The sequence below is a fragment of the Salmo salar genome, chromosome 08 (assembly GCF_965601325.2).
Source record: "Salmo salar chromosome 08, fSalSal1, whole genome shotgun sequence".
Taxonomy (NCBI): domain Eukaryota; kingdom Metazoa; phylum Chordata; class Actinopteri; order Salmoniformes; family Salmonidae; genus Salmo; species Salmo salar.
In genome coordinates this window covers 5,537,501-5,561,794 of record NC_138298.1, presented here as the reverse complement: position 1 = coordinate 5,561,794, position 24,294 = coordinate 5,537,501, and the positions used below count along the sequence as shown (strand labels likewise).

Genomic DNA, 24,294 nt, shown 5'->3' with positions numbered 1-24,294 from the left:
CAGCTTGAACTTTGTGTCACTGAAAAAGTAGAAGAAATTACAAACACTGTTCCCATCACTTTTTAGCACAGGTAGTTGGATAAAATACAAACTTTATTTCCTTTCATCATTTGAACAGGGCAAAGGAGCATAAAGCACACACAAGCTGCATTCAGCAACAATATTCTTGTTTGTCTTATAAATACAAGGCAGATGCTAATTGAAAACACAAGGAAATTTGATCCTATTAAAAAGGCAGGAAGCTGCATTTTGTCAATTCATCATTAAATGCTTACTACAAGGCAGTGTTGCTGATGAAATAGTGCAAGAGCACACCCTCGTGGACAAAATGCTTACAGCACCTGGTATTCCCAGGCGGTCTCCCATCCAAGTACTAACCAGGCCCGACCCTGCTTAGCTTCCAAGATCAGACGAGATCGGGCGTACCCAGGCTGATATGGCCGTAAGCAAGAATCAATCTCTTGCTACAACATATATAGTCAAATTTGAGTCTGATAAAACAGACATTTAGTCAATTCATCATTAAATGCTTACTACAAGGCAGTGTTGCTGATGAAATAGTGCAAGAGCACACCCTCGTGGACAAAATGCTTACAGCACCTGGTATTCCCAGGCGGTCTCCCATCCAAGTACTAACCAGGCCCGACCCTGCTTAGCTTCCTAGATCAGACGAGATCGGGCGTACCCAGGCTGGTATGGCCGTAAGCGAGAAACAATCTCTTGCTACAACATATATAGTCAAAGTGAGTGTGATAAACAGACATTGCATTTTCACCAATTAGATAAGCAGCTTGAACTTTGTGTCACTGAAAAAGTAGAAGAAATTACAAACACTGTTCCCATCACTTTTTAGCACAGGTAGTTGGATAAAATACAAACTTTATTTCCTTTCATCATTTGAACAGGCCAAAGGAGCATAAAGCACACACAAGCTGCATTCAGCAACAATATTCTTGTTTGTCTTATAAATACAAGGCAGATGCTAATTGAAAACACAAGGAAATTTGATCCTATTAAAAAGGCAGGAAGCTGCATTTTGTCAATTCATCATTAAATGCTTACTACAAGGCAGTGTTGCTGATGAAATAGTGCAAGAGCACACCCTCGTGGAGAAAATGCTTACAGCACCTGGTATTCCCAGGCGGTCTCCCATCCAAGTACTAACCAGGCCCGACCCTGCTTAGCTTCCGAGATCAGACGAGATCGGGCGTACCCAGGCTGATATGGCCGTAAGCGAGAATCAATCTCTTGCTACAACATATATAGTCAAAGTGAGTCTGATAAAACAGACATTTAGTCAATTCATCATTAAATGCTTACTACAAGGCAGTGTTGCTGATGAAATAGTGCAAGAGCACACCCTCGTGGACAAAATGCTTACAGCACCTGGTATTCCCAGGCGGTCTCCCATCCAAGTACTAACCAGGCCCGACCCTGCTTAGCTTCCGAGATCAGACGAGATCGGGCGTACCCAGGCTGATATGGCCGTAAGCGAGAATCAATCTCTTGCTACAACATATATAGTCAAAGTGAGTCTGATAAAACAGACATTTAGTCAATTCATCATTAAACGCTTACTACAAGGCAGTGTTGCTGATGAAATAGTGCAAGAGCACACCCTCGTGGACAAAATGCTTACAGCACCTGGTATTCCCAGGCGGTCTCCCATCCAAGTACTAACCAGGCCCGACCCTGCTTAGCTTCCTAGATCAGACGAGATCGGGCGTACCCAGGCTGGTATGGCCGTAAGCGATAAACAATCTCTTGCTACAACATATATAGTCAAAGTGAGTGTGATAAACAGACATTGCATTTTCACCAATTAGATAAGCAGCTTGAACTTTGTGTCACTGAAAAAGTAGAAGAAATTACAAACACTGTTCCCATCACTTTTTAGCACAGGTAGTTGGATAAAATACAAACTTCATTTCCTTTCATCATTTGAACAGGCCAAAGGAGCATAAAGCACACACAAGCTGCATTCAGCAACAATATTCTTGTTTGTCTTATAAATACAAGGCAGATGCTAATTGAAAACACAAGGAAATTTGATCCTATTAAAAAGGCAGGAAGCTGCATTTTGTCAATTCATCATTAAATGCTTACTACAAGGCAGTGTTGCTGATGAAATAGTGCAAGAGCACACCCTCGTGGACAAAATGCTTACAGCACCTGGTATTCCCAGGCGGTCTCCCATCCAAGTACTAACCAGGCCCGACCCTGCTTAGCTTCCGAGATCAGACGAGATCGGGCGTACCCAGGCTGATATGGCCGTAAGCGAGAATCAATCTCTTGCTACAACATATATAGTCAAAGTGAGTCTGATAAAACAGACATTTAGTCAATTCATCATTAAATGCTTACTACAAGGCAGTGTTGCTGATGAAATAGTGCAAGAGCACACCCTCGTGGACAAAATGCTTACAGCACCTGGTATTCCCAGGCGGTCTCCCATCCAAGTACTAACCAGGCCCGACCCTAATTAGCTTCCTAGATCAGACGAGATCGGGCGTACCCAGGCTGGTATGGCCGTAAGCGAGAAACAATCTCTTGCTACAACATATATAGTCAAAGTGAGTGTGATAAACAGACATTGCATTTTCACCAATTAGATAAGCAGCTTGAACTTTGTGTCACTGAAAAAGTAGAAGAAATTACAAACACTGTTCCCATCACTTTTTAGCACAGGTAGTTGGATAAAATACAAACTTTATTTCCTTTCATCATTTGAACAGGGCAAAGGAGCATAAAGCACACACAAGCTGCATTCAGCAACAATATTCTTGTTTGTCTTATAAATACAAGGCAGATGCTAATTGAAAACACAAGGAAATTTGATCCTATTAAAAAGGCAGGAAGCTGCATTTTGTCAATTCATCATTAAATGCTTACTACAAGGCAGTGTTGCTGATGAAATAGTGCAAGAGCACACCCTCGTGGACAAAATGCTTACAGCACCTGGTATTCCCAGGCGGTCTCCCATCCAAGTACTAACCAGGCCCGACCCTGCTTAGCTTCCGAGATCAGACGAGATCGGGCGTACCCAGGCTGATATGGCTGTAAGCGAGAATCAATCTCTTGCTACAACATATATAGTCAAAGTGAGTCTGATAAAACAGACATTTAGTCAATTCATCATTAAACGCTTACTACAAGGCAGTGTTGCTGATGAAATAGTGCAAGAGCACACCCTCGTGGACAAAATGCTTACAGCACCTGGTATTCCCAGGCGGTCTCCCATCCAAGTACTAACCAGGCCCGACCCTGCTTAGCTTCCTAGATCAGACGAGATCGGGCGTACCCAGGCTGGTATGGCCGTAAGCGAGAAACAATCTCTTGCTACAACATATATAGTCAAAGTGAGTGTGATAAACAGACATTGCATTTTCACCAATTAGATAAGCAGCTTGAACTTTGTGTCACTGAAAAAGTAGAAGAAATTACAAACACTGTTCCCATCACTTTTTAGCACAGGTAGTTGGATAAAATACAAACTTTATTTCCTTTCATCATTTGAACAGGGCAAAGGAGCATAAAGCACACACAAGCTGCATTCAGCAACAATATTCTTGTTTGTCTTATAAATACAAGGCAGATGCTAATTGAAAACACAAGGAAATTTGATCCTATTAAAAAGGCAGGAAGCTGCATTTTGTCAATTCATCATTAAATGCTTACTACAAGGCAGTGTTGCTGATGAAATAGTGCAAGAGCACACCCTCGTGGACAAAATGCTTACAGCACCTGGTATTCCCAGGCGGTCTCCCATCCAAGTACTAACCAGGCCCGACCCTGCTTAGCTTCCGAGATCAGACGAGATCGGGCGTACCCAGGCTGATATGGCCGTAAGCGAGAATCAATCTCTTGCTACAACATATATAGTCAAAGTGAGTCTGATAAAACAGACATTTAGTCAATTCATCATTAAACGCTTACTACAAGGCAGTGTTGCTGATGAAATAGTGCAAGAGCACACCCTCGTGGACAAAATGCTTACAGCACCTGGTATTCCCAGGCGGTCTCCCATCCAAGTACTAACCAGGCCCGACCCTGCTTAGCTTCCTAGATCAAACGAGATCGGGCGTACCCAGGCTGGTATGGCCGTAAGCGAGAAACAATCTCTTGCTACAACATATATAGTCAAAGTGAGTGTGATAAACAGACATTGCATTTTCACCAATTAGATAAGCAGCTTGAACTTTGTGTCACTGAAAAAGTAGAAGAAATTACAAACACTGTTCCCATCACTTTTTAGCACAGGTAGTTGGATAAAATACAAACTTTATTTCCTTTCATCATTTGAACAGGGCAAAGGAGCATAAAGCACACACAAGCTGCATTCAGCAACAATATTCTTGTTTGTCTTATAAATACAAGGCAGATGCTAATTGAAAACACAAGGAAATTTGATCCTATTAAAAAGGCAGGAAGCTGCATTTTGTCAATTCATCATTAAATGCTTACTACAAGGCAGTGTTGCTGATGAAATAGTGCAAGAGCACACCCTCGTGGACAAAATGCTTACAGCACCTGGTATTCCCAGGCGGTCTCCCATCCAAGTACTAACCAGGCCCGACCCTGCTTAGCTTCCAAGATCAGACGAGATCGGGCGTACCCAGGCTGATATGGCCGTAAGCGAGAATCAATCTCTTGCTACAACATATATAGTCAAATTTGAGTCTGATAAAACAGACATTTAGTCAATTCATCATTAAATGCTTACTACAAGGCAGTGTTGCTGATGAAATAGTGCAAGAGCACACCCTCGTGGACAAAATGCTTACAGCACCTGGTATTCCCAGGCGGTCTCCCATCCAAGTACTAACCAGGCCCGACCCTGCTTAGCTTCCTAGATCAGACGAGATCGGGCGTACCCAGGCTGGTATGGCCGTAAGCGATAAACAATCTCTTGCTACAACATATATAGTCAAAGTGAGTGTGATAAACAGACATTGCATTTTCACCAATTAGATAAGCAGCTTGAACTTTGTGTCACTGAAAAAGTAGAAGAAATTACAAACACTGTTCCCATCACTTTTTAGCACAGGTAGTTGGATAAAATACAAACTTCATTTCCTTTCATCATTTGAACAGGCCAAAGGAGCATAAAGCACACACAAGCTGCATTCAGCAACAATATTCTTGTTTGTCTTATAAATACAAGGCAGATGCTAATTGAAAACACAAGGAAATTTGATCCTATTAAAAAGGCAGGAAGCTGCATTTTGTCAATTCATCATTAAATGCTTACTACAAGGCAGTGTTGCTGATGAAATAGTGCAAGAGCACACCCTCGTGGACAAAATGCTTACAGCACCTGGTATTCCCAGGCGGTCTCCCATCCAAGTACTAACCAGGCCCGACCCTGCTTAGCTTCCGAGATCAGACGAGATCGGGCGTACCCAGGCTGATATGGCCGTAAGCGAGAATCAATCTCTTGCTACAACATATATAGTCAAAGTGAGTCTGATAAAACAGACATTTAGTCAATTCATCATTAAATGCTTACTACAAGGCAGTGTTGCTGATGAAATAGTGCAAGAGCACACCCTCGTGGACAAAATGCTTACAGCACCTGGTATTCCCAGGCGGTCTCCCATCCAAGTACTAACCAGGCCCGACCCTGCTTAGCTTCCGAGATCAGACGAGATCGGGCGTACCCAGGCTGATATGGCCGTAAGCGAGAATCAATCTCTTGCTACAACATATATAGTCAAAGTGAGTCTGATAAAACAGACATTTAGTCAATTCATCATTAAATGCTTACTACAAGGCAGTGTTGCTGATGAAATAGTGCAAGAGCACACCCTCGTGGACAAAATGCTTACAGCACCTGGTATTCCCAGGCGGTCTCCCATCCAAGTACTAACCAGGCCCGACCCTGCTTAGCTTCCAAGATCAGACGAGATCGGGCGTACCCAGGCTGATATGGCCGTAAGCAAGAATCAATCTCTTGCTACAACATATATAGTCAAATTTGAGTCTGATAAAACAGACATTTAGTCAATTCATCATTAAATGCTTACTACAAGGCAGTGTTGCTGATGAAATAGTGCAAGAGCACACCCTCGTGGACAAAATGCTTACAGCACCTGGTATTCCCAGGCGGTCTCCCATCCAAGTACTAACCAGGCCCGACCCTGCTTAGCTTCCTAGATCAGACGAGATCGGGCGTACCCAGGCTGGTATGGCCGTAAGCGAGAAACAATCTCTTGCTACAACATATATAGTCAAAGTGAGTGTGATAAACAGACATTGCATTTTCACCAATTAGATAAGCAGCTTGAACTTTGTGTCACTGAAAAAGTAGAAGAAATTACAAACACTGTTCCCATCACTTTTTAGCACAGGTAGTTGGATAAAATACAAACTTTATTTCCTTTCATCATTTGAACAGGCCAAAGGAGCATAAAGCACACACAAGCTGCATTCAGCAACAATATTCTTGTTTGTCTTATAAATACAAGGCAGATGCTAATTGAAAACACAAGGAAATTTGATCCTATTAAAAAGGCAGGAAGCTGCATTTTGTCAATTCATCATTAAATGCTTACTACAAGGCAGTGTTGCTGATGAAATAGTGCAAGAGCACACCCTCGTGGAGAAAATGCTTACAGCACCTGGTATTCCCAGGCGGTCTCCCATCCAAGTACTAACCAGGCCCGACCCTGCTTAGCTTCCGAGATCAGACGAGATCGGGCGTACCCAGGCTGATATGGCCGTAAGCGAGAATCAATCTCTTGCTACAACATATATAGTCAAAGTGAGTCTGATAAAACAGACATTTAGTCAATTCATCATTAAATGCTTACTACAAGGCAGTGTTGCTGATGAAATAGTGCAAGAGCACACCCTCGTGGACAAAATGCTTACAGCACCTGGTATTCCCAGGCGGTCTCCCATCCAAGTACTAACCAGGCCCGACCCTGCTTAGCTTCCGAGATCAGACGAGATCGGGCGTACCCAGGCTGATATGGCCGTAAGCGAGAATCAATCTCTTGCTACAACATATATAGTCAAAGTGAGTCTGATAAAACAGACATTTAGTCAATTCATCATTAAACGCTTACTACAAGGCAGTGTTGCTGATGAAATAGTGCAAGAGCACACCCTCGTGGACAAAATGCTTACAGCACCTGGTATTCCCAGGCGGTCTCCCATCCAAGTACTAACCAGGCCCGACCCTGCTTAGCTTCCTAGATCAGACGAGATCGGGCGTACCCAGGCTGGTATGGCCGTAAGCGATAAACAATCTCTTGCTACAACATATATAGTCAAAGTGAGTGTGATAAACAGACATTGCATTTTCACCAATTAGATAAGCAGCTTGAACTTTGTGTCACTGAAAAAGTAGAAGAAATTACAAACACTGTTCCCATCACTTTTTAGCACAGGTAGTTGGATAAAATACAAACTTCATTTCCTTTCATCATTTGAACAGGCCAAAGGAGCATAAAGCACACACAAGCTGCATTCAGCAACAATATTCTTGTTTGTCTTATAAATACAAGGCAGATGCTAATTGAAAACACAAGGAAATTTGATCCTATTAAAAAGGCAGGAAGCTGCATTTTGTCAATTCATCATTAAATGCTTACTACAAGGCAGTGTTGCTGATGAAATAGTGCAAGAGCACACCCTCGTGGACAAAATGCTTACAGCACCTGGTATTCCCAGGCGGTCTCCCATCCAAGTACTAACCAGGCCCGACCCTGCTTAGCTTCCGAGATCAGACGAGATCGGGCGTACCCAGGCTGATATGGCCGTAAGCGAGAATCAATCTCTTGCTACAACATATATAGTCAAAGTGAGTCTGATAAAACAGACATTTAGTCAATTCATCATTAAATGCTTACTACAAGGCAGTGTTGCTGATGAAATAGTGCAAGAGCACACCCTCGTGGACAAAATGCTTACAGCACCTGGTATTCCCAGGCGGTCTCCCATCCAAGTACTAACCAGGCCCGACCCTGCTTAGCTTCCGAGATCAGACGAGATCGGGCGTACCCAGGCTGATATGGCCGTAAGCGAGAATCAATCTCTTGCTACAACATATATAGTCAAAGTGAGTCTGATAAAACAGACATTTAGTCAATTCATCATTAAATGCTTACTACAAGGCAGTGTTGCTGATGAAATAGTGCAAGAGCACACCCTCGTGGACAAAATGCTTACAGCACCTGGTATTCCCAGGCGGTCTCCCATCCAAGTACTAACCAGGCCCGACCCTGCTTAGCTTCCTAGATCAGACGAGATCGGGCGTACCCAGGCTGGTATGGCCGTAAGCGAGAAACAATCTCTTGCTACAACATATATAGTCAAAGTGAGTGTGATAAACAGACATTGCATTTTCACCAATTAGATAAGCAGCTTGAACTTTGTGTCACTGAAAAAGTAGAAGAAATTACAAACACTGTTCCCATCACTTTTTAGCACAGGTAGTTGGATAAAATACAAACTTTATTTCCTTTCATCATTTGAACAGGCCAAAGGAGCATAAAGCACACACAAGCTGCATTCAGCAACAATATTCTTGTTTGTCTTATAAATACAAGGCAGATGCTAATTGAAAACACAAGGAAATTTGATCCTATTAAAAAGGCAGGAAGCTGCATTTTGTCAATTCATCATTAAATGCTTACTACAAGGCAGTGTTGCTGATGAAATAGTGCAAGAGCACACCCTCGTGGACAAAATGCTTACAGCACCTGGTATTCCCAGGCGGTCTCCCATCCAAGTACTAACCAGGCCCGACCCTGCTTAGCTTCCGAGATCAGACGAGATCGGGCGTACCCAGGCTGATATGGCCGTAAGCGAGAATCAATCTCTTGCTACAACATATATAGTCAAAGTGAGTCTGATAAAACAGACATTTAGTCAATTCATCATTAAATGCTTACTACAAGGCAGTGTTGCTGATGAAATAGTGCAAGAGCACACCCTCGTGGACAAAATGCTTACAGCACCTGGTATTCCCAGGCGGTCTCCCATCCAAGTACTAACCAGGCCCGACCCTGCTTAGCTTCCGAGATCAGACGAGATCGGGCGTACCCAGGCTGATATGGCCGTAAGCGAGAATCAATCTCTTGCTACAACATATATAGTCAAAGTGAGTCTGATAAAACAGACATTTAGTCAATTCATCATTAAACGCTTACTACAAGGCAGTGTTGCTGATGAAATAGTGCAAGAGCACACCCTCGTGGACAAAATGCTTACAGCACCTGGTATTCCCAGGCGGTCTCCCATCCAAGTACTAACCAGGCCCGACCCTGCTTAGCTTCCTAGATCAGACGAGATCGGGCGTACCCAGGCTGGTATGGCCGTAAGCGATAAACAATCTCTTGCTACAACATATATAGTCAAAGTGAGTGTGATAAACAGACATTGCATTTTCACCAATTAGATAAGCAGCTTGAACTTTGTGTCACTGAAAAAGTAGAAGAAATTACAAACACTGTTCCCATCACTTTTTAGCACAGGTAGTTGGATAAAATACAAACTTCATTTCCTTTCATCATTTCAACAGGCCAAAGGAGCATAAAGCACACACAAGCTGCATTCAGCAACAATATTCTTGTTTGTCTTATAAATACAAGGCAGATGCTAATTGAAAACACAAGGAAATTTGATCCTATTAAAAAGGCAGGAAGCTGCATTTTGTCAATTCATCATTAAATGCTTACTACAAGGCAGTGTTGCTGATGAAATAGTGCAAGAGCACACCCTCGTGGACAAAATGCTTACAGCACCTGGTATTCCCAGGCGGTCTCCCATCCAAGTACTAACCAGGCCCGACCCTGCTTAGCTTCCGAGATCAGACGAGATCGGGCGTACCCAGGCTGATATGGCCGTAAGCGAGAATCAATCTCTTGCTACAACATATATAGTCAAAGTGAGTCTGATAAAACAGACATTTAGTCAATTCATCATTAAATGCTTACTACAAGGCAGTGTTGCTGATGAAATAGTGCAAGAGCACACCCTCGTGGACAAAATGCTTACAGCACCTGGTATTCCCAGGCGGTCTCCCATCCAAGTACTAACCAGGCCCGACCCTGCTTAGCTTCCGAGATCAGACGAGATCGGGCGTACCCAGGCTGATATGGCCGTAAGCGAGAATCAATCTCTTGCTACAACATATATAGTCAAAGTGAGTCTGATAAAACAGACATTTAGTCAATTCATCATTAAATGCTTACTACAAGGCAGTGTTGCTGATGAAATAGTGCAAGAGCACACCCTCGTGGACAAAATGCTTACAGCACCTGGTATTCCCAGGCGGTCTCCCATCCAAGTACTAACCAGGCCCGACCCTGCTTAGCTTCCGAGATCAGACGAGATCGGGCGTACCCAGGCTGATATGGCCGTAAGCGAGAATCAATCTCTTGCTACAACATATATAGTCAAAGTGAGTCTGATAAAACAGACATTTAGTCAATTCATCATTAAACGCTTACTACAAGGCAGTGTTGCTGATGAAATAGTGCAAGAGCACACCCTCGTGGACAAAATGCTTACAGCACCTGGTATTCCCAGGCGGTCTCCCATCCAAGTACTAACCAGGCCCGACCCTGCTTAGCTTCCTAGATCAGACGAGATCGGGCGTACCCAGGCTGGTATGGCCGTAAGCGATAAACAATCTCTTGCTACAACATATATAGTCAAAGTGAGTGTGATAAACAGACATTGCATTTTCACCAATTAGATAAGCAGCTTGAACTTTGTGTCACTGAAAAAGTAGAAGAAATTACAAACACTGTTCCCATCACTTTTTAGCACAGGTAGTTGGATAAAATACAAACTTTATTTCCTTTCATCATTTGAACAGGCCAAAGGAGCATAAAGCACACACAAGCTGCATTCAGCAACAATATTCTTGTTTGTCTTATAAATACAAGGCAGATGCTAATTGAAAACACAAGGAAATTTGATCCTATTAAAAAGGCAGGAAGCTGCATTTTGTCAATTCATCATTAAATGCTTACTACAAGGCAGTGTTGCTGATGAAATAGTGCAAGAGCACACCCTCGTGGACAAAATGCTTACAGCACCTGGTATTCCCAGGCGGTCTCCCATCCAAGTACTAACCAGGCCCGACCCTGCTTAGCTTCCGAGATCAGACGAGATCGGGCGTACCCAGGCTGATATGGCCGTAAGCGAGAATCAATCTCTTGCTACAACATATATAGTCAAAGTGAGTCTGATAAAACAGACATTTAGTCAATTCATCATTAAATGCTTACTACAAGGCAGTGTTGCTGATGAAATAGTGCAAGAGCACACCCTCGTGGACAAAATGCTTACAGCACCTGGTATTCCCAGGCGGTCTCCCATCCAAGTACTAACCAGGCCCGACCCTGCTTAGCTTCCGAGATCAGACGAGATCGGGCGTACCCAGGCTGATATGGCCGTAAGCGAGAATCAATCTCTTGCTACAACATATATAGTCAAAGTGAGTCTGATAAAACAGACATTTAGTCAATTCATCATTAAATGCTTACTACAAGGCAGTGTTGCTGATGAAATAGTGCAAGAGCACACCCTCGTGGACAAAATGCTTACAGCACCTGGTATTCCCAGGCGGTCTCCCATCCAAGTACTAACCAGGCCCGACCCTGCTTAGCTTCCGAGATCAGACGAGATCGGGCGTACCCAGGCTGATATGGCCGTAAGCGAGAATCAATCTCTTGCTACAACATATATAGTCAAAGTGAGTCTGATAAAACAGACATTTAGTCAATTCATCATTAAACGCTTACTACAAGGCAGTGTTGCTGATGAAATAGTGCAAGAGCACACCCTCGTGGACAAAATGCTTACAGCACCTGGTATTCCCAGGCGGTCTCCCATCCAAGTACTAACCAGGCCCGACCCTGCTTAGCTTCCTAGATCAGACGAGATCGGGCGTACCCAGGCTGGTATGGCCGTAAGCGATAAACAATCTCTTGCTACAACATATATAGTCAAAGTGAGTGTGATAAACAGACATTGCATTTTCACCAATTAGATAAGCAGCTTGAACTTTGTGTCACTGAAAAAGTAGAAGAAATTACAAACACTGTTCCCATCACTTTTTAGCACAGGTAGTTGGATAAAATACAAACTTTATTTCCTTTCATCATTTGAACAGGCCAAAGGAGCATAAAGCACACACAAGCTGCATTCAGCAACAATATTCTTGTTTGTCTTATAAATACAAGGCAGATGCTAATTGAAAACACAAGGAAATTTGATCCTATTAAAAAGGCAGGAAGCTGCATTTTGTCAATTCATCATTAAATGCTTACTACAAGGCAGTGTTGCTGATGAAATAGTGCAAGAGCACACCCTCGTGGACAAAATGCTTACAGCACCTGGTATTCCCAGGCGGTCTCCCATCCAAGTACTAACCAGGCCCGACCCTGCTTAGCTTCCAAGATCAGACGAGATCGGGCGTACCCAGGCTGATATGGCCGTAAGCAAGAATCAATCTCTTGCTACAACATATATAGTCAAAGTGAGTCTGATAAAACAGACATTTAGTCAATTCATCATTAAATGCTTACTACAAGGCAGTGTTGCTGATGAAATAGTGCAAGAGCACACCCTCGTGGACAAAATGCTTACAGCACCTGGTATTCCCAGGCGGTCTCCCATCCAAGTACTAACCAGGCCCGACCCTGCTTAGCTTCCTAGATCAGACGAGATCGGGCGTACCCAGGCTGGTATGGCCGTAAGCAAGAATCAATCTCTTGCTACAACATATATAGTCAAAGTGAGTCTGATAAAACAGACATTTAGTCAATTCATCATTAAATGCTTACTACAAGGCAGTGTTGCTGATGAAATAGTGCAAGAGCACACCCTCGTGGACAAAATGCTTACAGCACCTGGTATTCCCAGGCGGTCTCCCATCCAAGTACTAACCAGGCCCGACCCTGCTTAGCTTCCTAGATCAGACGAGATCGGGCGTACCCAGGCTGGTATGGCCGTAAGCGAGAAACAATCTCTTGCTACAACATATATAGTCAAAGTGAGTGTGATAAACAGACATTGCATTTTCACCAATTAGATAAGCAGCTTGAACTTTGTGTCACTGAAAAAGTAGAAGAAATTACAAACACTGTTCCCATCACTTTTTAGCACAGGTAGTTGGATAAAATACAAACTTTATTTCCTTTCATCATTTGAACAGGGCAAAGGAGCATAAAGCACACACAAGCTGCATTCAGCAACAATATTCTTGTTTGTCTTATAAATACAAGGCAGATGCTAATTGAAAACACAAGGAAATTTGATCCTATTAAAAAGGCAGGAAGCTGCATTTTGTCAATTCATCATTAAATGCTTACTACAAGGCAGTGTTGCTGATGAAATAGTGCAAGAGCACACCCTCGTGGACAAAATGCTTACAGCACCTGGTATTCCCAGGCGGTCTCCCATCCAAGTACTAACCAGGCCCGACCCTGCTTAGCTTCCTAGATCAGACGAGATCGGGCGTACCCAGGCTGGTATGGCCGTAAGCGAGAAACAATCTCTTGCTACAACATATATAGTCAAAGTGAGTGTGATAAACAGACATTGCATTTTCACCAATTAGATAAGCAGCTTGAACTTTGTGTCACTGAAAAAGTAGAAGAAATTACAAACACTGTTCCCATCACTTTTTAGCACAGGTAGTTGGATAAAATACAAACTTTATTTCCTTTCATCATTTGAACAGGGCAAAGGAGCATAAAGCACACACAAGCTGCATTCAGCAACAATATTCTTGTTTGTCTTATAAATACAAGGCAGATGCTAATTGAAAACACAAGGAAATTTGATCCTATTAAAAAGGCAGGAAGCTGCATTTTGTCAATTCATCATTAAATGCTTACTACAAGGCAGTGTTGCTGATGAAATAGTGCAAGAGCACACCCTCGTGGACAAAATGCTTACAGCACCTGGTATTCCCAGGCGGTCTCCCATCCAAGTACTAACCAGGCCCGACCCTGCTTAGCTTCCGAGATCAGACGAGATCGGGCGTACCCAGGCTGATATGGCCGTAAGCGAGAATCAATCTCTTGCTACAACATATATAGTCAAAGTGAGTCTGATAAAACAGACATTTAGTCAATTCATCATTAAATGCTTACTACAAGGCAGTGTTGCTGATGAAATAGTGCAAGAGCACACCCTCGTGGACAAAATGCTTACAGCACCTGGTATTCCCAGGCGGTCTCCCATCCAAGTACTAACCAGGCCCGACCCTGCTTAGCTTCCGAGATCAGACGAGATCGGGCGTACCCAGGCTGATATGGCCGTAAGCGAGAATCAATCTCTTGCTACAACATATATAGTCAAAGTGAGTCTGATAAAACAGACATTTAGTCAATTCATCATTAAATGCTTACTACAAGGCAGTGTTGCTGATGAAATAGTGCAAGAGCACACCCTCGTGGACAAAATGCTTACAGCACCTGGTATTCCCAGGCGGTCTCCCATCCAAGTACTAACCAGGCCCGACCCTGCTTAGCTTCCGAGATCAGACGAGATCGGGCGTACCCAGGCTGATATGGCCGTAAGCGAGAATCAATCTCTTGCTACAACATATATAGTCAAAGTGAGTCTGATAAAACAGACATTTAGTCAATTCATCATTAAACGCTTACTACAAGGCAGTGTTGCTGATGAAATAGTGCAAGAGCACACCCTCGTGGACAAAATGCTTACAGCACCTGGTATTCCCAGGCGGTCTCCCATCCAAGTACTAACCAGGCCCGACCCTGCTTAGCTTCCTAGATCAGACGAGATCGGGCGTACCCAGGCTGGTATGGCCGTAAGCGATAAACAATCTCTTGCTACAACATATATAGTCAAAGTGAGTGTGATAAACAGACATTGCATTTTCACCAATTAGATAAGCAGCTTGAACTTTGTGTCACTGAAAAAGTAGAAGAAATTACAAACACTGTTCCCATCACTTTTTAGCACAGGTAGTTGGATAAAATACAAACTTTATTTCCTTTCATCATTTGAACAGGGCAAAGGAGCATAAAGCACACACAAGCTGCATTCAGCAACAATATTCTTGTTTGTCTTATAAATACAAGGCAGATGCTAATTGAAAACACAAGGAAATTTGATCCTATTAAAAAGGCAGGAAGCTGCATTTTGTCAATTCATCATTAAATGCTTACTACAAGGCAGTGTTGCTGATGAAATAGTGCAAGAGCACACCCTCGTGGACAAAATGCTTACAGCACCTGGTATTCCCAGGCGGTCTCCCATCCAAGTACTAACCAGGCCCGACCCTGCTTAGCTTCCAAGATCAGACGAGATCGGGCGTACCCAGGCTGATATGGCCGTAAGCAAGAATCAATCTCTTGCTACAACATATATAGTCAAAGTGAGTCTGATAAAACAGACATTTAGTCAATTCATCATTAAATGCTTACTACAAGGCAGTGTTGCTGATGAAATAGTGCAAGAGCACACCCTCGTGGACAAAATGCTTACAGCACCTGGTATTCCCAGGCGGTCTCCCATCCAAGTACTAACCAGGCCCGACCCTGCTTAGCTTCCTAGATCAGACGAGATCGGGCGTACCCAGGCTGGTATGGCCGTAAGCAAGAATCAATCTCTTGCTACAACATATATAGTCAAAGTGAGTCTGATAAAACAGACATTTAGTCAATTCATCATTAAATGCTTACTACAAGGCAGTGTTGCTGATGAAATAGTGCAAGAGCACACCCTCGTGGACAAAATGCTTACAGCACCTGGTATTCCCAGGCGGTCTCCCATCCAAGTACTAACCAGGCCCGACCCTGCTTAGCTTCCTAGATCAGACGAGATCGGGCGTACCCAGGCTGGTATGGCCGTAAGCGAGAAACAATCTCTTGCTACAACATATATAGTCAAAGTGAGTGTGATAAACAGACATTGCATTTTCACCAATTAGATAAGCAGCTTGAACTTTGTGTCACTGAAAAAGTAGAAGAAATTACAAACACTGTTCCCATCACTTTTTAGCACAGGTAGTTGGATAAAATACAAACTTTATTTCCTTTCATCATTTGAACAGGGCAAAGGAGCATAAAGCACACACAAGCTGCATTCAGCAACAATATTCTTGTTTGTCTTATAAATACAAGGCAGATGCTAATTGAAAACACAAGGAAATTTGATCCTATTAAAAAGGCAGGAAGCTGCATTTTGTCAATTCATCATTAAATGCTTACTACAAGGCAGTGTTGCTGATGAAATAGTGCAAGAGCACACCCTCGTGGACAAAATGCTTACAGCACCTGGTATTCCCAGGCGGTCTCCCATCCAAGTACTAACCAGGCCCGACCCTGCTTAGCTTCCTAGATCAAACGAGATCGGGCGTACCCAGGCTGGTATGGCCGTAAGCGAGAATCAATCTCTTGCTACAACATATATAGTCAAAGTGAGTCTGATAAAACAGACATTTAGTCAATTCATCATTAAATGCTTACTACAAGGCAGTGTTGCTGATGAAATAGTGCAAGAGCACACCCTCGTGGACAAAATGCTTACAGCACCTGGTATTCCCAGGCGGTCTCCCATCCAAGTACTAACCAGGCCCGACCCTGCTTAGCTTCCTAGATCAGACGAGATCGGGCGTACCCAGGCTGGTATGGCCGTAAGCGATAAACAATCTCTTGCTACAACATATATAGTCAAAGTGAGTGTGATAAACAGACATTGCATTTTCACCAATTAGATAAGCAGCTTGAACTTTGTGTCACTGAAAAAGTAGAAGAAATTACAAACACTGTTCCCATCACTTTTTAGCACAGGTAGTTGGATAAAATACAAACTTTATTTCCTTTCATCATTTGAACAGGCCAAAGGAGCATAAAGCACACACAAGCTGCATTCAGCAACAATATTCTTGTTTGTCTTATAAATACAAGACAGATGCTAATTGAAAACACAAGGAAATTTGATCCTATTAAAAAGGCAGGAAGCTGCATTTTGTCAATTCATCATTAAATGCTTACTACAAGGCAGTGTTGCTGATGAAATAGTGCAAGAGCACACCCTCGTGGACAAAATGCTTACAGCACCTGGTATTCCCAGGCGGTCTCCCATCCAAGTACTAACCAGGCCCGACCCTGCTTAGCTTCCTAGATCAGACGAGATCGGGCGTACCCAGGCTGGTATGGCCGTAAGCGAGAATCAATCTCTTGCTACAACATATATAGTCAAAGTGAGTCTGATAAAACAGACATTTAGTCAATTCATCATTAAATGCTTACTACAAGGCAGTGTTGCTGATGAAATAGTGCAAGAGCACACCCTCGTGGACAAAATGCTTACAGCACCTGGTATTCCCAGGCGGTCTCCCATCCAAGTACTAACCAGGCCCGACCCTGCTTAGCTTCCTAGATCAGACGAGATCGGGCGTACCCAGGCTGGTATGGCCGTAAGCGAGAAACAATCTCTTGCTACAACATATATAGTCAAAGTGAGTGTGATAAACAGACATTGCATTTTCACCAATTAGATAAGCAGCTTGAACTTTGTGTCACTGAAAAAGTAGAAGAAATTACAAACACTGTTCCCATCACTTTTTAGCACAGGTAGTTGGATAAAATACAAACTTTATTTCCTTTCATCATTTGAACAGGGCAAAGGAGCATAAAGCACACACAAGCTGCATTCAGCAACAATATTCTTGTTTGTCTTATAAATACAAGGCAGATGCTAATTGAAAACACAAGGAAATTTGATCCTATTAAAAAGGCAGGAAGCTGCATTTTGTCAATTCATCATTAAATGCTTACTACAAGGCAGTGTTGCTGATGAAATAGTGCAAGAGCACACCCTCGTGGACAAAATGCTTACAGCACCTGGTATTCCCAGGCGGTCTCCCATCCAAGTACTAACCAGGCCCGACCCTGCTTAGCTTCCTAGATCAAACGAGATCGGGCGTACCCAGGATGGTATGGCCGTAAGCGAGAATCAATCTCTTGCTACAACATATATAGTCAAAGTGAGTCTGATAAAACAGACATTTAGTCAATTCATCATTAAATGCTTACTACAAGGCAGTGTTGCTGATGAAATAGTGCAAGAGCACACCCTCGTGGACAAAATGCTTACAGCACCTGGTATTCCCAGGCGGTCTCCCATCCAAGTACTAACCAGGCCCGACCCTGCTTAGCTTCCTAGATCAGACGAGATCGGGCGTACCCAGGCTGGTATGGCCGTAAGCGATAAACAATCTCTTGCTACAACATATATAGTCAAAGTGAGTGTGATAAACAGACATTGCATTTTCACCAATTAGATAAGCAGCTTGAACTTTGTGTCACTGAAAAAGTAGAAGAAATTACAAACACTGTTCCCATCACTTTTTAGCACAGGTAGTTGGATAAAATACAAACTTTATTTCCTTTCATCATTTGAACAGGCCAAAGGAGCATAAAGCACACACAAGCTGCATTCAGCAACAATATTCTTGTTTGTCTTATAAATACAAGGCAGATGCTAATTGAAAACACAAGGAAATTTGATCCTATTAAAAAGGCAGGAAGCTGCATTTTGTCAATTCATCATTAAATGCTTACTACAAGGCAGTGTTGCTGATGAAATAGTGCAAGAGCACACCCTCGTGGACAAAATGCTTACAGCACCTGGTATTCCCAGGCGGTCTCCCATCCAAGTACTAACCAGGCCCGACCCTGCTTAGCTTCCGAGATCAGACGAGATCGGGCGTACCCAGGCTGATATGGCCGTAAGCGAGAATTAATCTCTTGCTACAACATATATAGTCAAAGTGAGTCTGATAAAACAGACATTTAGTCAATTCATCATTAAATGCTTACTACAAGGCAGTGTTGCTGATGAAATAGTGCAAGAGCACACCCTCGTGGACAAAATATTTACAGCACCTGGTATTCCCAGGCGGTCTCCCATCCAAGTACTAACCAGGCCCGACCCTGCTTAGCTTCCGAGATCAGACGAGATCGGGCGTACCCAGGCTGATATGGCCGTAAGCGAGAATCAATCTCTTGCTACAACATATATAGTCAAAGTGAGTCTGATAAAACAGACATTTAGTCAATTCATCATTAAATGCTTACTACAAGGCAGTGTTGCTGATGAAATAGTGCAAGAGCACACCCTCGTGGACAAAATGCTTACAGCACCTGGTATTCCCAGGCGGTCTCCCATCCAAGTACTAACCAGGCCCGACCCTGCTTAGCTTCCTAGATCAGACGAGATCGGGCGTACCCAGGCTGGTATGGCCGTAAGCGAGAAACAATCTCTTGCTACAACATATATAGTCAAAGTGAGTGTGATAAACAGACATTGCATTTTCACCAATTAGATAAGCAGCTTGAACTTTGTGTCACTGAAAAAGTAGAAGAAATTACAAACACTGTTCCCATCACTTTTTAGCACAGGTAGTTGGATAAAATACAAACTTTATTTCCTTTCATCATTTGAACAGGGCAAAGGAGCATAAAGCACACACAAGCTGCATTCAGCAACAATATTCTTGTTTGTCTTATAAATACAAGGCAGATGCTAATTGAAAACACAAGGAAATTTGATCCTATTAAAAAGGCAGGAAGCTGCATTTTGTCAATTCATCATTAAATGCTTACTACAAGGCAGTGTTGCTGATGAAATAGTGCAAGAGCACACCCTCGTGGACAAAATATTTACAGCACCTGGTATTCCCAGGCGGTCTCCCATCCAAGTACTAACCAGGCCCGACCCTGCTTAGCTTCCGAGATCAGACGAGATCGGGCGTACCCAGGCTGATATGGCCGTAAGCGAGAATCAATCTCTTGCTACAACATATATAGTCAAAGTGAGTCTGATAAAACAGACATTTAGTCAATTCATCATTAAATGCTTACTACAAGGCAGTGTTGCTGATGAAATAGTGCAAGAGCACACCCTCGTGGACAAAATGCTTACAGCACCTGGTATTCCCAGGCGGTCTCCCATCCAAGTACTAACCAGGCCCGACCCTGCTTAGCTTCCTAGATCAGACGAGATCGGGCGTACCCAGGCTGGTATGGCCGTAAGCGAGAAACAATCTCTTGCTACAACATATATAGTCAAAGTGAGTGTGATAAACAGACATTGCATTTTCACCAATTAGATAAGCAGCTTGAACTTTGTGTCACTGAAAAAGTAGAAGAAATTACAAACACTGTTCCCATCACTTTTTAGCACAGGTAGTTGGATAAAATACAAACTTCATTTCCTTTCATCATTTGAACAGGGCAAAGGAGCATAAAGCACACACAAGCTGCATTCAGCAACAATATTCTTGTTTGTCTTATAAATACAAGGCAGATGCTAATTGAAAACACAAGGAAATTTGATCCTATTAAAAAGGCAGGAAGCTGCATTTTGTCAATTCATCATTAAATGCTTACTACAAGGCAGTGTTGCTGATGAAATAGTGCAAGAGCACACCCTCGTGGACAAAATGCTTACAGCACCTGGTATTCCCAGGCGGTCTCCCATCCAAGTACTAACCAGGCCCGACCCTGCTTAGCTTCCGAGATCAGACGAGATCGGGCGTACCCAGGCTGATATGGCCGTAAGCGAGAATCAATCTCTTGCTACAACATATATAGTCAAAGTGAGTCTGATAAAACAGACATTTAGTCAATTCATCATTAAATGCTTACTACAAGGCAGTGTTGCTGATGAAATAGTGCAAGAGCACACCCTCGTGGACAAAATGCTTACAGCACCTGGTATTCCCAGGCGGTCTCCCATCCAAGTACTAACCAGGCCCGACCCTGCTTAGCTTCCTAGATCAGACGAGATCGGGCGTACCCAGGCTGGTATGGCCGTAAGCGATAAACAATCTCTTGCTACAACATATATAGTCAAAGTGAGTGTGATAAACAGACATTGCATTTTCACCAATTAGATAAGCAGCTTGAACTTTGTGTCACTGAAAAAGTAGAAGAAATTACAAACACTGTTCCCATCACTTTTTAGCACAGGTAGTTGGATAAAATACAAACTTTATTTCCTTTCATCATTTGAACAGGCCAAAGGAGCATAAAGCACACACAAGCTGCATTCAGCAACAATATTCTTGTTTGTCTTATAAATACAAGGCAGATGCTAATTGAAAACACAAGGAAATTTGATCCTATTAAAAAGGCAGGAAGCTGCATTTTGTCAATTCATCATTAAATGCTTACTACAAGGCAGTGTTGCTGATGAAATAGTGCAAGAGCACACCCTCGTGGACAAAATGCTTACAGCACCTGGTATTCCCAGGCGGTCTCCTATCCAAGTACTAACCAGGCCCGACCCTGCTTAGCTTCCGAGATCAGACGAGATCGGGCGTACCCAGGCTGATATGGCCGTAAGCGAGAATTAATCTCTTGCTACAACATATATAGTCAAAGTGAGTCTGATAAAACAGACATTTAGTCAATTCATCATTAAATGCTTACTACAAGGCAGTGTTGCTGATGAAATAGTGCAAGAGCACACCCTCGTGGACAAAATATTTACAGCACCTGGTATTCCCAGGCGGTCTCCCATCCAAGTACTAACCAGGCCCGACCCTGCTTAGCTTCCTAGATCAGACGAGATCGGGCGTACCCAGGCTGGTATGGCCGTAAGCGAGAAACAATCTCTTGCTACAACATATATAGTCAAAGTGAGTGTGATAAACAGACATTGCATTTTCACCAGTTAGATAAGCAGCTTGAACTTTGTGTCACTGAAAAAGTAGAAGAAATTACAAACACTGTTCCCATCACTTTTTAGCACAGGTAGTTGGATAAAATACAAACTTTATTTCCTTTCATCATTTGAACAGGGCAAAGGAGCATAAAGCACACACAAGCTGCATTCAGCAACAATATTCTTGTTTGTCTTATAAATACAAGGCAGATGCTAATTGAAAACACAAGGAAATTTGATCCTATTAAAAAGGCAGGAAGCTGCATTTTGTCAATTCATCATTAAATGCTTACTACAAGGCAGTGTTGCTGATGAAATAGTGCAAGAGCACACCCTCGTGGACAAAATGCTTACAGCACCTGGTATTCCCAGGCGGTCTCCCATCCAAGTACTAACCAGGCCCGACCCTGCTTAGCTTCCGAGATCAGACGAGATCGGGCGTACCCAGGCTGATATGGCCGTAAGCGAGAATTAATCTCTTGCTACAACATATATAGTCAAAGTGAGTCTGATAAAACAGACATTTAGTCAATTCATCATTAAATGCTTACTACAAGGCAGTGTTGCTGATGAAATAGTGCAAGAGCACACCCTCGTGGACAAAATATTTACAGCACCTGGTATTCCCAGGCGGTCTCCCATCCAAGTACTAACCAGGCCCGACCCTGCTTAGCTTCCTAGATCAGACGAGATCGGGCGTACCCAGGCTGGTATGGCCGTAAGCGAGAAACAATCTCTTGCTACAACATATATAGTCAAAGTGAGTGTGATAAACAGACATTGCATTTTCACCAATTAGATAAGCAGCTTGAACTTTGTGTCACTGAAAAAGTAGAAGAAATTACAAACACTGTTCCCATCACTTTTTAGCACAGGTAGTTGGATAAAATACAAACTTTATTTCCTTTCATCATTTGAACAGGGCAAAGGAGCATAAAGCACACACAAGCTGCATTCAGCAACAATATTCTTGTTTGTCTTATAAATACAAGGCAGATGCTAATTGAAAACACAAGGAAATTTGATCCTATTAAAAAGGCAGGAAGCTGCATTTTGTCAATTCATCATTAAATGCTTACTACAAGGCAGTGTTGCTGATGAAATAGTGCAAGAGCACACCCTCGTGGACAAAATGCTTACAGCACCTGGTATTCCCAGGCGGTCTCCCATCCAAGTACTAACCAGGCCCGACCCTGCTTAGCTTCCGAGATCAGACGAGATCGGGCGTACCCAGGCTGATATGGCCGTAAGCGAGAATCATTCTCTTGCTACAACATATATAGTCAAAGTGAGTCTGATAAAACAGACATTTAGTCAATTCATCATTAAACGCTTACTACAAGGCAGTGTTGCTGATGAAATAGTGCAAGAGCACACCCTCGTGGACAAAATGCTTACAGCACCTGGTATTCCCAGGCGGTCTCCCATCCAAGTACTAACCAGGCCCGACCCTGCTTAGCTTCCTAGATCAGACGAGATCGGGCGTACCCAGGCTGGTATGGCCGTAAGCGAGAAACAATCTCTTGCTACAACATATATAGTCAAAGTGAGTGTGATAAACAGACATTGCATTTTCACCAATTAGATAAGCAGCTTGAACTTTGTGTCACTGAAAAAGTAGAAGAAATTACAAACACTGTTCCCATCACTTTTTAGCACAGGTAGTTGGATAAAATACAAACTTCATTTCCTTTCATCATTTGAACAGGGCAAAGGAGCATAAAGCACACACAAGCTGCATTCAGCAACAATATTCTTGTTTGTCTTATAAATACAAGGCAGATGCTAATTGAAAACACAAGGAAATTTGATCCTATTAAAAAGGCAGGAAGCTGCATTTTGTCAATTCATCATTAAATGCTTACTACAAGGCAGTGTTGCTGATGAAATAGTGCAAGAGCACACCCTCGTGGACAAAATGCTTACAGCACCTGGTATTCCCAGGCGGTCTCCCATCCAAGTACTAACCAGGCCCGACCCTGCTTAGCTTCCGAGATCAGACGAGATCGGGCGTACCCAGGCTGATATGGCCGTAAGCGAGAATCAATCTCTTGCTACAACATATATAGTCAAAGTGAGTCTGATAAAACAGACATTTAGTCAATTCATCATTAAATGCTTACTACAAGGCAGTGTTGCTGATGAAATAGTGCAAGAGCACACCCTCGTGGACAAAATATTTACAGCACCTGGTATTCCCAGGCGGTCTCCCATCCAAGTACTAACCAGGCCCGACCCTGCTTAGCTTCCTAGATCAGACGAGATCGGGCGTACCCAGGCTGGTATGGCCGTAAGCGATAAACAATCTCTTGCTACAACATATATAGTCAAAGTGAGTGTGATAAACAGACATTGCATTTTCACCAATTAGATAAGCAGCTTGAACTTTGTGTCACTGAAAAAGTAGAAGAAATTACAAACACTGTTCCCATCACTTTTTAGCACAGGTAGTTGGATAAAATACAAACTTTATTTCCTTTCATCATTTGAACAGGCCAAAGGAGCATAAAGCACACACAAGCTGCATTCAGCAACAATATTCTTGTTTGTCTTATAAATACAAGGCAGATGCTAATTGAAAACACAAGGAAATTTGATCCTATTAAAAAGGCAGGAAGC

The 24,294-nt window shown here is 42.9% G+C and overlaps 65 non-coding genes and 1 pseudogene across 65 annotated transcripts; all 66 read right to left on the bottom strand.

Annotated features, from left to right (window-relative positions):
• Window positions 1-329: 329 nt before the first annotated feature.
• On the bottom strand, window positions 330-448 carry LOC145886832 (5S ribosomal RNA). Its single transcript, XR_014398418.1, has one exon. It is a non-coding gene; the product is annotated as a 5S ribosomal RNA (ribosomal RNA).
• A 140-nt stretch (window positions 449-588) lies between these two features.
• On the bottom strand, window positions 589-707 carry LOC145887039 (5S ribosomal RNA). Its single transcript, XR_014398626.1, has one exon. It is a non-coding gene; the product is annotated as a 5S ribosomal RNA (ribosomal RNA).
• A 409-nt stretch (window positions 708-1,116) lies between these two features.
• Window positions 1,117-1,235, bottom strand: LOC145883895 (5S ribosomal RNA). Its single transcript, XR_014395471.1, has one exon. It is a non-coding gene; the product is annotated as a 5S ribosomal RNA (ribosomal RNA).
• Window positions 1,236-1,374: 139 nt separating this feature from the next.
• Window positions 1,375-1,493, bottom strand: LOC145883894 (5S ribosomal RNA). The gene has a single exon (XR_014395470.1). It is a non-coding gene; the product is annotated as a 5S ribosomal RNA (ribosomal RNA).
• Window positions 1,494-1,632: 139 nt separating this feature from the next.
• On the bottom strand, window positions 1,633-1,751 carry LOC145887038 (5S ribosomal RNA). Its single transcript, XR_014398625.1, has one exon. It is a non-coding gene; the product is annotated as a 5S ribosomal RNA (ribosomal RNA).
• Window positions 1,752-2,160: 409 nt separating this feature from the next.
• Window positions 2,161-2,279, bottom strand: LOC145883893 (5S ribosomal RNA). Its single transcript, XR_014395469.1, has one exon. It is a non-coding gene; the product is annotated as a 5S ribosomal RNA (ribosomal RNA).
• A 139-nt stretch (window positions 2,280-2,418) lies between these two features.
• Window positions 2,419-2,537, bottom strand: LOC145852649 (uncharacterized; annotated as a pseudogene).
• Window positions 2,538-2,946: 409 nt separating this feature from the next.
• LOC145884447 (5S ribosomal RNA) lies at window positions 2,947-3,065 on the bottom strand. Its single transcript, XR_014396025.1, has one exon. It is a non-coding gene; the product is annotated as a 5S ribosomal RNA (ribosomal RNA).
• A 139-nt stretch (window positions 3,066-3,204) lies between these two features.
• Window positions 3,205-3,323, bottom strand: LOC145887036 (5S ribosomal RNA). The gene has a single exon (XR_014398623.1). It is a non-coding gene; the product is annotated as a 5S ribosomal RNA (ribosomal RNA).
• Window positions 3,324-3,732: 409 nt separating this feature from the next.
• Window positions 3,733-3,851, bottom strand: LOC145883892 (5S ribosomal RNA). The gene has a single exon (XR_014395468.1). It is a non-coding gene; the product is annotated as a 5S ribosomal RNA (ribosomal RNA).
• A 139-nt stretch (window positions 3,852-3,990) lies between these two features.
• On the bottom strand, window positions 3,991-4,109 carry LOC145887672 (5S ribosomal RNA). The gene has a single exon (XR_014399263.1). It is a non-coding gene; the product is annotated as a 5S ribosomal RNA (ribosomal RNA).
• Window positions 4,110-4,518: 409 nt separating this feature from the next.
• On the bottom strand, window positions 4,519-4,637 carry LOC145886831 (5S ribosomal RNA). The gene has a single exon (XR_014398417.1). It is a non-coding gene; the product is annotated as a 5S ribosomal RNA (ribosomal RNA).
• Window positions 4,638-4,777: 140 nt separating this feature from the next.
• LOC145887035 (5S ribosomal RNA) lies at window positions 4,778-4,896 on the bottom strand. The gene has a single exon (XR_014398622.1). It is a non-coding gene; the product is annotated as a 5S ribosomal RNA (ribosomal RNA).
• Window positions 4,897-5,305: 409 nt separating this feature from the next.
• On the bottom strand, window positions 5,306-5,424 carry LOC145883891 (5S ribosomal RNA). Its single transcript, XR_014395467.1, has one exon. It is a non-coding gene; the product is annotated as a 5S ribosomal RNA (ribosomal RNA).
• Window positions 5,425-5,563: 139 nt separating this feature from the next.
• On the bottom strand, window positions 5,564-5,682 carry LOC145883890 (5S ribosomal RNA). The gene has a single exon (XR_014395466.1). It is a non-coding gene; the product is annotated as a 5S ribosomal RNA (ribosomal RNA).
• Window positions 5,683-5,821: 139 nt separating this feature from the next.
• LOC145886830 (5S ribosomal RNA) lies at window positions 5,822-5,940 on the bottom strand. The gene has a single exon (XR_014398416.1). It is a non-coding gene; the product is annotated as a 5S ribosomal RNA (ribosomal RNA).
• A 140-nt stretch (window positions 5,941-6,080) lies between these two features.
• Window positions 6,081-6,199, bottom strand: LOC145887034 (5S ribosomal RNA). Its single transcript, XR_014398621.1, has one exon. It is a non-coding gene; the product is annotated as a 5S ribosomal RNA (ribosomal RNA).
• A 409-nt stretch (window positions 6,200-6,608) lies between these two features.
• On the bottom strand, window positions 6,609-6,727 carry LOC145883889 (5S ribosomal RNA). The gene has a single exon (XR_014395465.1). It is a non-coding gene; the product is annotated as a 5S ribosomal RNA (ribosomal RNA).
• A 139-nt stretch (window positions 6,728-6,866) lies between these two features.
• On the bottom strand, window positions 6,867-6,985 carry LOC145883888 (5S ribosomal RNA). Its single transcript, XR_014395464.1, has one exon. It is a non-coding gene; the product is annotated as a 5S ribosomal RNA (ribosomal RNA).
• Window positions 6,986-7,124: 139 nt separating this feature from the next.
• On the bottom strand, window positions 7,125-7,243 carry LOC145887033 (5S ribosomal RNA). Its single transcript, XR_014398620.1, has one exon. It is a non-coding gene; the product is annotated as a 5S ribosomal RNA (ribosomal RNA).
• Window positions 7,244-7,652: 409 nt separating this feature from the next.
• LOC145883887 (5S ribosomal RNA) lies at window positions 7,653-7,771 on the bottom strand. The gene has a single exon (XR_014395463.1). It is a non-coding gene; the product is annotated as a 5S ribosomal RNA (ribosomal RNA).
• A 139-nt stretch (window positions 7,772-7,910) lies between these two features.
• LOC145883885 (5S ribosomal RNA) lies at window positions 7,911-8,029 on the bottom strand. Its single transcript, XR_014395461.1, has one exon. It is a non-coding gene; the product is annotated as a 5S ribosomal RNA (ribosomal RNA).
• Window positions 8,030-8,168: 139 nt separating this feature from the next.
• On the bottom strand, window positions 8,169-8,287 carry LOC145887032 (5S ribosomal RNA). The gene has a single exon (XR_014398619.1). It is a non-coding gene; the product is annotated as a 5S ribosomal RNA (ribosomal RNA).
• Window positions 8,288-8,696: 409 nt separating this feature from the next.
• On the bottom strand, window positions 8,697-8,815 carry LOC145883884 (5S ribosomal RNA). Its single transcript, XR_014395460.1, has one exon. It is a non-coding gene; the product is annotated as a 5S ribosomal RNA (ribosomal RNA).
• Window positions 8,816-8,954: 139 nt separating this feature from the next.
• On the bottom strand, window positions 8,955-9,073 carry LOC145883883 (5S ribosomal RNA). Its single transcript, XR_014395459.1, has one exon. It is a non-coding gene; the product is annotated as a 5S ribosomal RNA (ribosomal RNA).
• A 139-nt stretch (window positions 9,074-9,212) lies between these two features.
• LOC145887031 (5S ribosomal RNA) lies at window positions 9,213-9,331 on the bottom strand. The gene has a single exon (XR_014398618.1). It is a non-coding gene; the product is annotated as a 5S ribosomal RNA (ribosomal RNA).
• Window positions 9,332-9,740: 409 nt separating this feature from the next.
• On the bottom strand, window positions 9,741-9,859 carry LOC145883882 (5S ribosomal RNA). The gene has a single exon (XR_014395458.1). It is a non-coding gene; the product is annotated as a 5S ribosomal RNA (ribosomal RNA).
• A 139-nt stretch (window positions 9,860-9,998) lies between these two features.
• LOC145883881 (5S ribosomal RNA) lies at window positions 9,999-10,117 on the bottom strand. Its single transcript, XR_014395457.1, has one exon. It is a non-coding gene; the product is annotated as a 5S ribosomal RNA (ribosomal RNA).
• A 139-nt stretch (window positions 10,118-10,256) lies between these two features.
• On the bottom strand, window positions 10,257-10,375 carry LOC145883880 (5S ribosomal RNA). Its single transcript, XR_014395456.1, has one exon. It is a non-coding gene; the product is annotated as a 5S ribosomal RNA (ribosomal RNA).
• A 139-nt stretch (window positions 10,376-10,514) lies between these two features.
• Window positions 10,515-10,633, bottom strand: LOC145887030 (5S ribosomal RNA). The gene has a single exon (XR_014398617.1). It is a non-coding gene; the product is annotated as a 5S ribosomal RNA (ribosomal RNA).
• A 409-nt stretch (window positions 10,634-11,042) lies between these two features.
• On the bottom strand, window positions 11,043-11,161 carry LOC145883879 (5S ribosomal RNA). The gene has a single exon (XR_014395455.1). It is a non-coding gene; the product is annotated as a 5S ribosomal RNA (ribosomal RNA).
• A 139-nt stretch (window positions 11,162-11,300) lies between these two features.
• On the bottom strand, window positions 11,301-11,419 carry LOC145883878 (5S ribosomal RNA). Its single transcript, XR_014395454.1, has one exon. It is a non-coding gene; the product is annotated as a 5S ribosomal RNA (ribosomal RNA).
• Window positions 11,420-11,558: 139 nt separating this feature from the next.
• On the bottom strand, window positions 11,559-11,677 carry LOC145883877 (5S ribosomal RNA). The gene has a single exon (XR_014395453.1). It is a non-coding gene; the product is annotated as a 5S ribosomal RNA (ribosomal RNA).
• Window positions 11,678-11,816: 139 nt separating this feature from the next.
• Window positions 11,817-11,935, bottom strand: LOC145887029 (5S ribosomal RNA). Its single transcript, XR_014398616.1, has one exon. It is a non-coding gene; the product is annotated as a 5S ribosomal RNA (ribosomal RNA).
• Window positions 11,936-12,344: 409 nt separating this feature from the next.
• Window positions 12,345-12,463, bottom strand: LOC145886829 (5S ribosomal RNA). The gene has a single exon (XR_014398415.1). It is a non-coding gene; the product is annotated as a 5S ribosomal RNA (ribosomal RNA).
• A 139-nt stretch (window positions 12,464-12,602) lies between these two features.
• Window positions 12,603-12,721, bottom strand: LOC145887028 (5S ribosomal RNA). Its single transcript, XR_014398615.1, has one exon. It is a non-coding gene; the product is annotated as a 5S ribosomal RNA (ribosomal RNA).
• A 139-nt stretch (window positions 12,722-12,860) lies between these two features.
• Window positions 12,861-12,979, bottom strand: LOC145887027 (5S ribosomal RNA). The gene has a single exon (XR_014398614.1). It is a non-coding gene; the product is annotated as a 5S ribosomal RNA (ribosomal RNA).
• A 409-nt stretch (window positions 12,980-13,388) lies between these two features.
• LOC145887025 (5S ribosomal RNA) lies at window positions 13,389-13,507 on the bottom strand. Its single transcript, XR_014398612.1, has one exon. It is a non-coding gene; the product is annotated as a 5S ribosomal RNA (ribosomal RNA).
• A 409-nt stretch (window positions 13,508-13,916) lies between these two features.
• On the bottom strand, window positions 13,917-14,035 carry LOC145883876 (5S ribosomal RNA). The gene has a single exon (XR_014395452.1). It is a non-coding gene; the product is annotated as a 5S ribosomal RNA (ribosomal RNA).
• A 139-nt stretch (window positions 14,036-14,174) lies between these two features.
• LOC145883874 (5S ribosomal RNA) lies at window positions 14,175-14,293 on the bottom strand. The gene has a single exon (XR_014395450.1). It is a non-coding gene; the product is annotated as a 5S ribosomal RNA (ribosomal RNA).
• A 139-nt stretch (window positions 14,294-14,432) lies between these two features.
• Window positions 14,433-14,551, bottom strand: LOC145883873 (5S ribosomal RNA). The gene has a single exon (XR_014395449.1). It is a non-coding gene; the product is annotated as a 5S ribosomal RNA (ribosomal RNA).
• A 139-nt stretch (window positions 14,552-14,690) lies between these two features.
• Window positions 14,691-14,809, bottom strand: LOC145887024 (5S ribosomal RNA). The gene has a single exon (XR_014398611.1). It is a non-coding gene; the product is annotated as a 5S ribosomal RNA (ribosomal RNA).
• Window positions 14,810-15,218: 409 nt separating this feature from the next.
• Window positions 15,219-15,337, bottom strand: LOC145886828 (5S ribosomal RNA). Its single transcript, XR_014398414.1, has one exon. It is a non-coding gene; the product is annotated as a 5S ribosomal RNA (ribosomal RNA).
• A 139-nt stretch (window positions 15,338-15,476) lies between these two features.
• Window positions 15,477-15,595, bottom strand: LOC145887023 (5S ribosomal RNA). The gene has a single exon (XR_014398610.1). It is a non-coding gene; the product is annotated as a 5S ribosomal RNA (ribosomal RNA).
• Window positions 15,596-15,734: 139 nt separating this feature from the next.
• On the bottom strand, window positions 15,735-15,853 carry LOC145887022 (5S ribosomal RNA). Its single transcript, XR_014398609.1, has one exon. It is a non-coding gene; the product is annotated as a 5S ribosomal RNA (ribosomal RNA).
• Window positions 15,854-16,262: 409 nt separating this feature from the next.
• On the bottom strand, window positions 16,263-16,381 carry LOC145887671 (5S ribosomal RNA). The gene has a single exon (XR_014399262.1). It is a non-coding gene; the product is annotated as a 5S ribosomal RNA (ribosomal RNA).
• A 139-nt stretch (window positions 16,382-16,520) lies between these two features.
• On the bottom strand, window positions 16,521-16,639 carry LOC145887021 (5S ribosomal RNA). The gene has a single exon (XR_014398608.1). It is a non-coding gene; the product is annotated as a 5S ribosomal RNA (ribosomal RNA).
• Window positions 16,640-17,048: 409 nt separating this feature from the next.
• On the bottom strand, window positions 17,049-17,167 carry LOC145887020 (5S ribosomal RNA). Its single transcript, XR_014398607.1, has one exon. It is a non-coding gene; the product is annotated as a 5S ribosomal RNA (ribosomal RNA).
• Window positions 17,168-17,306: 139 nt separating this feature from the next.
• LOC145887019 (5S ribosomal RNA) lies at window positions 17,307-17,425 on the bottom strand. Its single transcript, XR_014398606.1, has one exon. It is a non-coding gene; the product is annotated as a 5S ribosomal RNA (ribosomal RNA).
• A 409-nt stretch (window positions 17,426-17,834) lies between these two features.
• Window positions 17,835-17,953, bottom strand: LOC145885574 (5S ribosomal RNA). Its single transcript, XR_014397157.1, has one exon. It is a non-coding gene; the product is annotated as a 5S ribosomal RNA (ribosomal RNA).
• Window positions 17,954-18,092: 139 nt separating this feature from the next.
• On the bottom strand, window positions 18,093-18,211 carry LOC145887018 (5S ribosomal RNA). The gene has a single exon (XR_014398605.1). It is a non-coding gene; the product is annotated as a 5S ribosomal RNA (ribosomal RNA).
• Window positions 18,212-18,620: 409 nt separating this feature from the next.
• Window positions 18,621-18,739, bottom strand: LOC145883872 (5S ribosomal RNA). The gene has a single exon (XR_014395448.1). It is a non-coding gene; the product is annotated as a 5S ribosomal RNA (ribosomal RNA).
• Window positions 18,740-18,878: 139 nt separating this feature from the next.
• On the bottom strand, window positions 18,879-18,997 carry LOC145850890 (5S ribosomal RNA). Its single transcript, XR_014372739.1, has one exon. It is a non-coding gene; the product is annotated as a 5S ribosomal RNA (ribosomal RNA).
• A 139-nt stretch (window positions 18,998-19,136) lies between these two features.
• LOC145887017 (5S ribosomal RNA) lies at window positions 19,137-19,255 on the bottom strand. Its single transcript, XR_014398604.1, has one exon. It is a non-coding gene; the product is annotated as a 5S ribosomal RNA (ribosomal RNA).
• Window positions 19,256-19,664: 409 nt separating this feature from the next.
• LOC145850888 (5S ribosomal RNA) lies at window positions 19,665-19,783 on the bottom strand. The gene has a single exon (XR_014372737.1). It is a non-coding gene; the product is annotated as a 5S ribosomal RNA (ribosomal RNA).
• Window positions 19,784-19,922: 139 nt separating this feature from the next.
• On the bottom strand, window positions 19,923-20,041 carry LOC145887016 (5S ribosomal RNA). Its single transcript, XR_014398603.1, has one exon. It is a non-coding gene; the product is annotated as a 5S ribosomal RNA (ribosomal RNA).
• Window positions 20,042-20,450: 409 nt separating this feature from the next.
• LOC145883871 (5S ribosomal RNA) lies at window positions 20,451-20,569 on the bottom strand. Its single transcript, XR_014395447.1, has one exon. It is a non-coding gene; the product is annotated as a 5S ribosomal RNA (ribosomal RNA).
• A 139-nt stretch (window positions 20,570-20,708) lies between these two features.
• On the bottom strand, window positions 20,709-20,827 carry LOC145887014 (5S ribosomal RNA). Its single transcript, XR_014398601.1, has one exon. It is a non-coding gene; the product is annotated as a 5S ribosomal RNA (ribosomal RNA).
• Window positions 20,828-21,236: 409 nt separating this feature from the next.
• On the bottom strand, window positions 21,237-21,355 carry LOC145887386 (5S ribosomal RNA). The gene has a single exon (XR_014398977.1). It is a non-coding gene; the product is annotated as a 5S ribosomal RNA (ribosomal RNA).
• Window positions 21,356-21,494: 139 nt separating this feature from the next.
• Window positions 21,495-21,613, bottom strand: LOC145852491 (5S ribosomal RNA). The gene has a single exon (XR_014374347.1). It is a non-coding gene; the product is annotated as a 5S ribosomal RNA (ribosomal RNA).
• Window positions 21,614-22,022: 409 nt separating this feature from the next.
• Window positions 22,023-22,141, bottom strand: LOC145883870 (5S ribosomal RNA). The gene has a single exon (XR_014395446.1). It is a non-coding gene; the product is annotated as a 5S ribosomal RNA (ribosomal RNA).
• Window positions 22,142-22,280: 139 nt separating this feature from the next.
• Window positions 22,281-22,399, bottom strand: LOC145852490 (5S ribosomal RNA). The gene has a single exon (XR_014374346.1). It is a non-coding gene; the product is annotated as a 5S ribosomal RNA (ribosomal RNA).
• A 409-nt stretch (window positions 22,400-22,808) lies between these two features.
• LOC145883869 (5S ribosomal RNA) lies at window positions 22,809-22,927 on the bottom strand. The gene has a single exon (XR_014395445.1). It is a non-coding gene; the product is annotated as a 5S ribosomal RNA (ribosomal RNA).
• A 139-nt stretch (window positions 22,928-23,066) lies between these two features.
• On the bottom strand, window positions 23,067-23,185 carry LOC145887013 (5S ribosomal RNA). Its single transcript, XR_014398600.1, has one exon. It is a non-coding gene; the product is annotated as a 5S ribosomal RNA (ribosomal RNA).
• A 409-nt stretch (window positions 23,186-23,594) lies between these two features.
• On the bottom strand, window positions 23,595-23,713 carry LOC145883868 (5S ribosomal RNA). Its single transcript, XR_014395444.1, has one exon. It is a non-coding gene; the product is annotated as a 5S ribosomal RNA (ribosomal RNA).
• A 139-nt stretch (window positions 23,714-23,852) lies between these two features.
• On the bottom strand, window positions 23,853-23,971 carry LOC145852489 (5S ribosomal RNA). Its single transcript, XR_014374345.1, has one exon. It is a non-coding gene; the product is annotated as a 5S ribosomal RNA (ribosomal RNA).
• Window positions 23,972-24,294: the final 323 nt, after the last annotated feature.